Here is a 6,454-nt window from a genome sequence, read left to right on the forward strand (position 1 = left end):
GTCGGGTAGCCGACAGTGGGGTCCGACCTCGGTGGAACCGGAAAATCCCGCCATTGGGAAGGGACGGAGAATCCCGCCCGGCTGTCTTTGGGTGCAATGTTAAATTGTCCTCTTAGGCAACAGTAATGAATCCCATGGCACGACTTTCAAAGAATAATAATAATAATAATCTTTGTTAGTGTCACCAGTAGGCTTACATTAACACTGCAATGAAGTTACTGTGAAAATTCCTTCGTCGCCACATTCCTGCGCCTGTTCGGGTACACAGAGGGAGAATTCAGAATGTCCAATTCACCTAACAAGCACGGGGAGAACGTGCAGACTCTGCTCAGACAGTGACCCAAGCTGGGAATCGAACCCGGGACCCTGGAGCTGTGAAGCAATAGTGCTAACCATTGTTCTACCGTGCTACCCACACAAATTTGCGTGTCATCCTTGCGCAGGGGCCATGCTCAACTTCTCTGTATCGTTCCAATTTTTTAGCATATGTGCTGCCAAAGAAGACCAGGGGATGGAGAGTAAAGGGTTAACATCAGAAGTATCAGATACTGATGTAACCAATGATGTAACCAATGATGTAATGTCACCTGATTAGGAGACGAAGATAGAACATAGAACATAGAACATAGAACAGTACAGCACAGAACAGGCCCTTCGGCCCTCGATGTTGTGCCGAACAATGATCACCCCACTTAAACCCACGTAACCCGTATACCCATAACCCAACAATCCCCCCATTAACCTTACACTACGGGCAATTTAGCATGGCCAATCCACCTAACCCGCACATCTTTGGACTGTGGGAGGAAACCGGAGCACCCGGAGGAAACCCACGCACACAGGGGGAGGACGTGCAGACTCCACACAGACAGTGACCCAGCCGGGAATCGAACCTGGGACCCTGGAGCTGTGAAGCATTGATGCTAACCACCATGCTACCGTGAGGCCCCCAAATCTGGCGGGAAACAGAATTACCCCCTGGTGGAGGGTTCCGAGATGTGTATAGATCTGTAAATAAAAAATGTTTTTTTTACGACTAATCGTCTCTGATACCATTTTTAGTGAACAGGCAAACCTTAAAGAAACATCTGGAGCTGGAATATAAGATGAAATAGGGAAGCTAAGCCGTGGTGCCCTGGGTAATGCCTGTCCCTCAGTCAACATCTCTGACACAGATTATCTGGTCACCCACGCAGACTGGGTGATCGCTTTGCTGAGCATCTTCGGTCTGTGCGCATTCAGGATCCTGAACTTCCTGTTGATTGCCATTTTAACAAAATACCCTGCTCCCATGCCCACATGTCTGTTCTTGGCCTGCTGCAATTTTCCAGTGAAGCGCAACGCAAACTGGAGGAACAACATCTCATCTTCCGGTTAGGCACGCTACAGCCTTCCGGCCTGAACATTGAATTCAACAACTTCAGATCATCAGCCCCACCTCGACCCATTTGTTTTCATTTAATTTTAACTGTCTTTTACCATTTCTTTCTTAATATATATTTAATTCCCCCCCCCCCCCCACAACCTTATCAACCTTTCCTCCTGCACCTTTCTCCTCTTTGCCTCCTTCTTCCCCTCCCCCCGCACCTACAGTTTATCCTCTGATGTTAGTTTCTCTGCTGTTTGACCTTTCACATCTTTTGTCCTCTCTGGGGACTGCCATTAACACTCTTTCCCCTTGGTATCTGTGACCATTAGCACCCGGTTTCCCTGGGCTTCTGTGGCTATGACTCATCTTTTACTCTCACTCCACAGTATAAATATTTCCCACTCTCTCTGTCTGTTAGCTTTGACTAAGAGTCATCGGACTCGAAACGTTAGCTCTTTTCTCTCCCTACAGTTGCTGCCAGACTTGCTGAGATTTTCCAGCATTTTCCCTTTCGTTTCGTTCCAGCATCCGCCATAATTTGCTTTTATCTGGTCATGACCATATTATGGTTTGGGACTATGCTGTGTGCAAATTGGCTCCTGTTGCGTCTTCAGTGACTGCACTTTAAATCGGAAATTGTTAGCTGCACAGCCCTTTCAGACACACTGGCATTGTGAAAGCCGCTGGTCTTTCTATTTTTTGAGTACTGTCTGGCAAAACAAAGCGATGGGTGGTGTGGTGAGTTTTGACACTGGCTTTACGCCTCTGAAGCTCTGAGTTCAAATCCAGCCCAGACTGCAATCAGATTGGGTGCTCCCAACCCAGCTTCTGGTGGGATGGCAACACGGATGGGCGTTAGATTGATAATCAGGGACACCGCAGGGACACCGTAGAAGGGTACAGGAGATGGCTATAAATTATCGCTGTGGAAGATGATTCTCTTCTGTGGCTAAGGGACATTTACTATGAATCGGGCCACGTTACACCAGGTGATGTTGGGCTTTGGGTTGCCAACTCCAGTTAAATGTATTCCTGGAGGTTGATGGCAGGGTCTCCTGTGCACAACCATTCTGGCCCATCCTTTTACTCACATCTCCAATATTTTATATAACTAATAAACGAAGAGTATTAACCACCAGATGGTTCTTTTCAGTGATTCTTCTCCGGGATTTCTTCTTTACTCACAGCACAAGTCAAGAAAATAATCTGTAATTCCTGGAGATTCCAGGTCAATCCGAGAGGTTGGCAACCCCAAAGGGGCCCTGAAAGGGGGAAGTGTTCCTTTCCTCACATTTCAATTGTCGGCAAACCCAAGAAGAGATGGATAAGTCTGAAGGGAAAACAGGCACTGAAAGCAAGTTAACATCTCCAATAGAACTCGCAAACCTTTATCCCAAACACTGCATTGATTTACCATGGAAACCTTTCACGAAGACACGTTGCTGTCCCTATCAAAAGGCTGATTGACCTGCCTTACATATTTTTAGAAGAAAATGAGAACATTGCCAATAGTTTTGCAGTGTCTGTAATTCATGTACCAGCCAGTTTCCCTCAGCACTCACCTCACCATACGAAGAATTGCCCAATAGCAGCTCAAATTCCTGTGTCACTGCCATTGCGTCCTGTCTGCACGTTCTCCCTGTATCTGCGTGGGTTTCCTCCGGGTGCTCCAGTTTCCTCCCACAAGTCCCGAAACACGTGCTTGTTAGGTGAATTGGACATTCTGAATTCTCCCTCGGTGTACCCGAACAGGCGCCGGAGTGTGGTGACTAGGGGCTTTTCACAGTAACTTCATTGCAGTGTTAATGTAAGCCTACTTGTGACAGTAATAAAGATTATTATATTCCCATTATTGGGATCGGCTCCTGACACACATGAAGAATATCTGGAGGTCGGAGTCTTTATGAGACTTGAAAACCAATGGGGTCCACTGACCTGGCTTTTGTATGTTTGTTGTTAGCCGCAAAGAGAAAAAGAAATCGAGTTGCCACATTTTAAGTTCGTCAAAACATAGTGCACTGTTTATTAAGAGATGTTGCTTCTACAGGACAATATGGTGAACTCCCCCAAAAACCCGCGAAACGCTCCGCTGACATCACTGCGTATCACGTGACATTTTACCAGCCAATAGTGTTACTTGAATACATAGAGCCCCTCCCTCTTTACTACTTTTCTGTCAATGATGGGCAGCACGGTAGCACAGTGGTTAGCAGGGTCCCAGGTTCAATTCCCAGCTTGGGTCACTGCCTGTGTGGCGTCTGCACGTTCTCCCCATCTCTGCGTGGGTTTCCTCCGGGTGCTCCGGTTTCCTCCCACAGTCCAAAGATGTGCAGGTTAGGTGGATTGGCCGTGCTAAATTGCCCTTAGTATCCAAAAAAGGTTAGGTGGGGTTACAGGGATAGGGTGGAGGTGTAGGCTTAGGTAGGGTGCTCTTTCCAAGGGCCGGTGCAGACTCGATGGGCTGAATGGTCTCCTGCTGCACTGTAAACTTTATGATGTATGAATTCTATGATTCTATGACTTTCCTTCAAACACATAAACCACACAATATTCATGACATTACATCAACATGTTATTTATACATATATACATCAGAAAGACAGTCTGATTGGCGGACATCTGTCTCGTTCAGGTACTATCTGACATTCAAGATTTTGACTCTTTGAGATTGGTGTCTTTCAGTTCACTTATTGGTGGAACATCTTGTGAAACCAACTCAGTATCTGTCTCTGTTGGTACTGACGGTTCTGTAGTGACAGATTCAGTCATTTCTGCAGTAGTGAATTTCAGTTCTGTCGTATCATTGTCCAAACACTGACATTCTGGGATTTTGATATTGGATCTTTTAAATCGAGCACTGTGGAGGCTGCCTTCTCGGAAGAGTGAAATGTGGTGGAGTGTAAGAGACCAAGGGGTCAGCCGTAGGGCCTACATTTTACACATTCAAAGTGAACACTGTATATTTATTTACAATTGGCGATGGCAGAGTCATGGCAGATGTGACTAGAAACAAGGGGTCAAGGTCTGGACCCCAGGGTTAGGGGTCAGGGTCTACTGCCTCAATGCGCTCGAGTGAGATGGTACTGGTGATAGTTACTTTGGGAACCGAATGCCTTCATTTGATTCACATAAGCCCATATGACATAGGAGCAGAATTAGGTCACTCGGCCCATCGGGTCTGCTCCGCCATTCAATCATGGCTGATATTTTTCCCATCCCCATTCTCCTGCCTTCTCCCCATAACCCCTGATCCCCTAATTGATCAAGAACCTATCTATCTCTGTCTTAAAGACACTCAGTGATTTGGCCTCCACAACCATCTGCGGCAAAGAGTTCCACAGATTCACCGCCCTCTGCCTGAAGAAATTCTTCCTCATCTGTGTGAGGTACCAATCGGCTTTCCCAGAATCCATCAGCACCCGGTAAACGAATGGTCCCGCCTTATCTGCCACCGGGTCGGGTCCCGCGTATCTGGGGGATAGAAACATGTCGGGCTGGCAGACTTGGAAAATTACCTTCTGCCCAAATTTATACGCGATGGAGTCGCCTTGCCATCAATGTGTACTTCCTTCTTTTCCCCATTTTAACAGCTGCTGTCAGTTGTGCAGTCTGAAGGTTCTACAGTAGTGGTTTAACTGCGACCTCATGCCTTGGAGCCGGGAGCACGGGTTCAGATGGGTCCAGCACAAGCAGGCGTTCAATCCTTCCCATAGGTCGCCGTGTCTGAGCACGTGGGTTGGTGAACTAGTTGGAACTGGAATCTGAGTTCCGCATTGTCATGAGGACAAATGGCAGGACTTGTTCCAGGTTATGGTTGTTCCGCTGCACCATCTTGGGGATCATTTCATTGAGGATGCGGTCGATCCTGTCCACTATCCCGCTGGATTGAGGACGATACGCTATGCGGAATTTTTGTTGGATGCCAAATAACCTCATTACCCCGCTGCAGCACTTGAGCAGTGAACAGAGTGCCTTCGTCCGAATCTATACTGCGAGGGAGACCCCACCTAGTGAAGGTTTGCTGCACGAGGATATCTGCCATGTCCTTGGCCGTTCAGGTCAGAGTGGCAAAGGCCTTGACCCACTTCCGAAAAGTGTCAATGGTGACCAGGGTGTGTTTGGAACCACCGTGCCGGGTGGGAGGAGACCGATGGAATCAATTTGTAAATTAGTTCCTGGGTCAGTTGTGCCTAAGTTCTCTCTTGTGGGCATATTTGTCGGACTTGTTTTGTCCGCAGACAATACAGTTATCGACGGAATGCCGCATGTCTTTGTCTATGTCTGGCCACCAGCACAATCCCTTAATTCATTCACCTATGACCCTTGCCCTTTGGTGGCCCTGGATACCATGATTTTGGTGAACGATTTGGTTGATGTCCCCGGTCGAGACCCCGTATAGGCCATCCTTAAGGACTAACCCATTTTTTGTCAGAGGAGGCAGATGCCCTCCTGCCTGTTTCAGGTCCTGGTCACTGCTCTGGGCCTGTTTAAGGTCTTCGGCCTTAGTCTAGCTGACAGTCACGGCATTGATTAGTCTGGAGCGGGGGAGGGCGGGGTTGCCATCGTTCCCCTCCGGGCGCCCTGCTTGACCAATTCTTCGATCCATTTTTCCAATTGGGGAAGTTCTGTGATGGGCCTTGACGTTGATGATGCCATAATCGACCTTGGGGCTGTGTGAAACATCAATTTTAATTGGGATCAGACAGTAAAGATTTCCTGCCTGTCGAGATTAATCTCCTTGCTTCCCCCAGTGGCAGGAAGTCAGTTAAACTATTGCAGACATACATGCTGTCCAAGTCGCCTGGAAGCACTGCAGCCTCGACACTCATCTGTGTGGGATGCTTTCAGGTTATCGCCCTCATGGGCTTGTCTTGCTGCTCTTACACATAGATACCACACCTTGTCTCTCTGTCCTCCACCATGGAGGATCCATCAATAAATATTTTCAAGGCCTGTTTGTCTGCATCCCTGAACCCTCCCCCCTTGTGATTTGGCACAAATGGCCCCTTGGGGTCACTTATTGCCATGACCCGGCACTCATGAGGTTCCCTCCGTAGTTCAAGTTGTCCACTAGGAAGTCAGAGG

At 47.8% G+C, this 6,454-nt stretch overlaps 1 non-coding gene across 1 annotated transcript; it reads right to left on the reverse strand.

Annotated features, from left to right (window-relative positions):
* Positions 1-398: 398 nt before the first annotated feature.
* Positions 399-505, reverse strand: LOC119953798. Its single transcript, XR_005458113.1, has one exon. It is a non-coding gene; the product is annotated as a U6 spliceosomal RNA (small nuclear RNA).
* Positions 506-6,454: the final 5,949 nt, after the last annotated feature.

Source organism: Scyliorhinus canicula, chromosome 18, assembly GCF_902713615.1.
Source record: "Scyliorhinus canicula chromosome 18, sScyCan1.1, whole genome shotgun sequence".
In the NCBI taxonomy this organism is placed as follows: domain Eukaryota; kingdom Metazoa; phylum Chordata; class Chondrichthyes; order Carcharhiniformes; family Scyliorhinidae; genus Scyliorhinus; species Scyliorhinus canicula.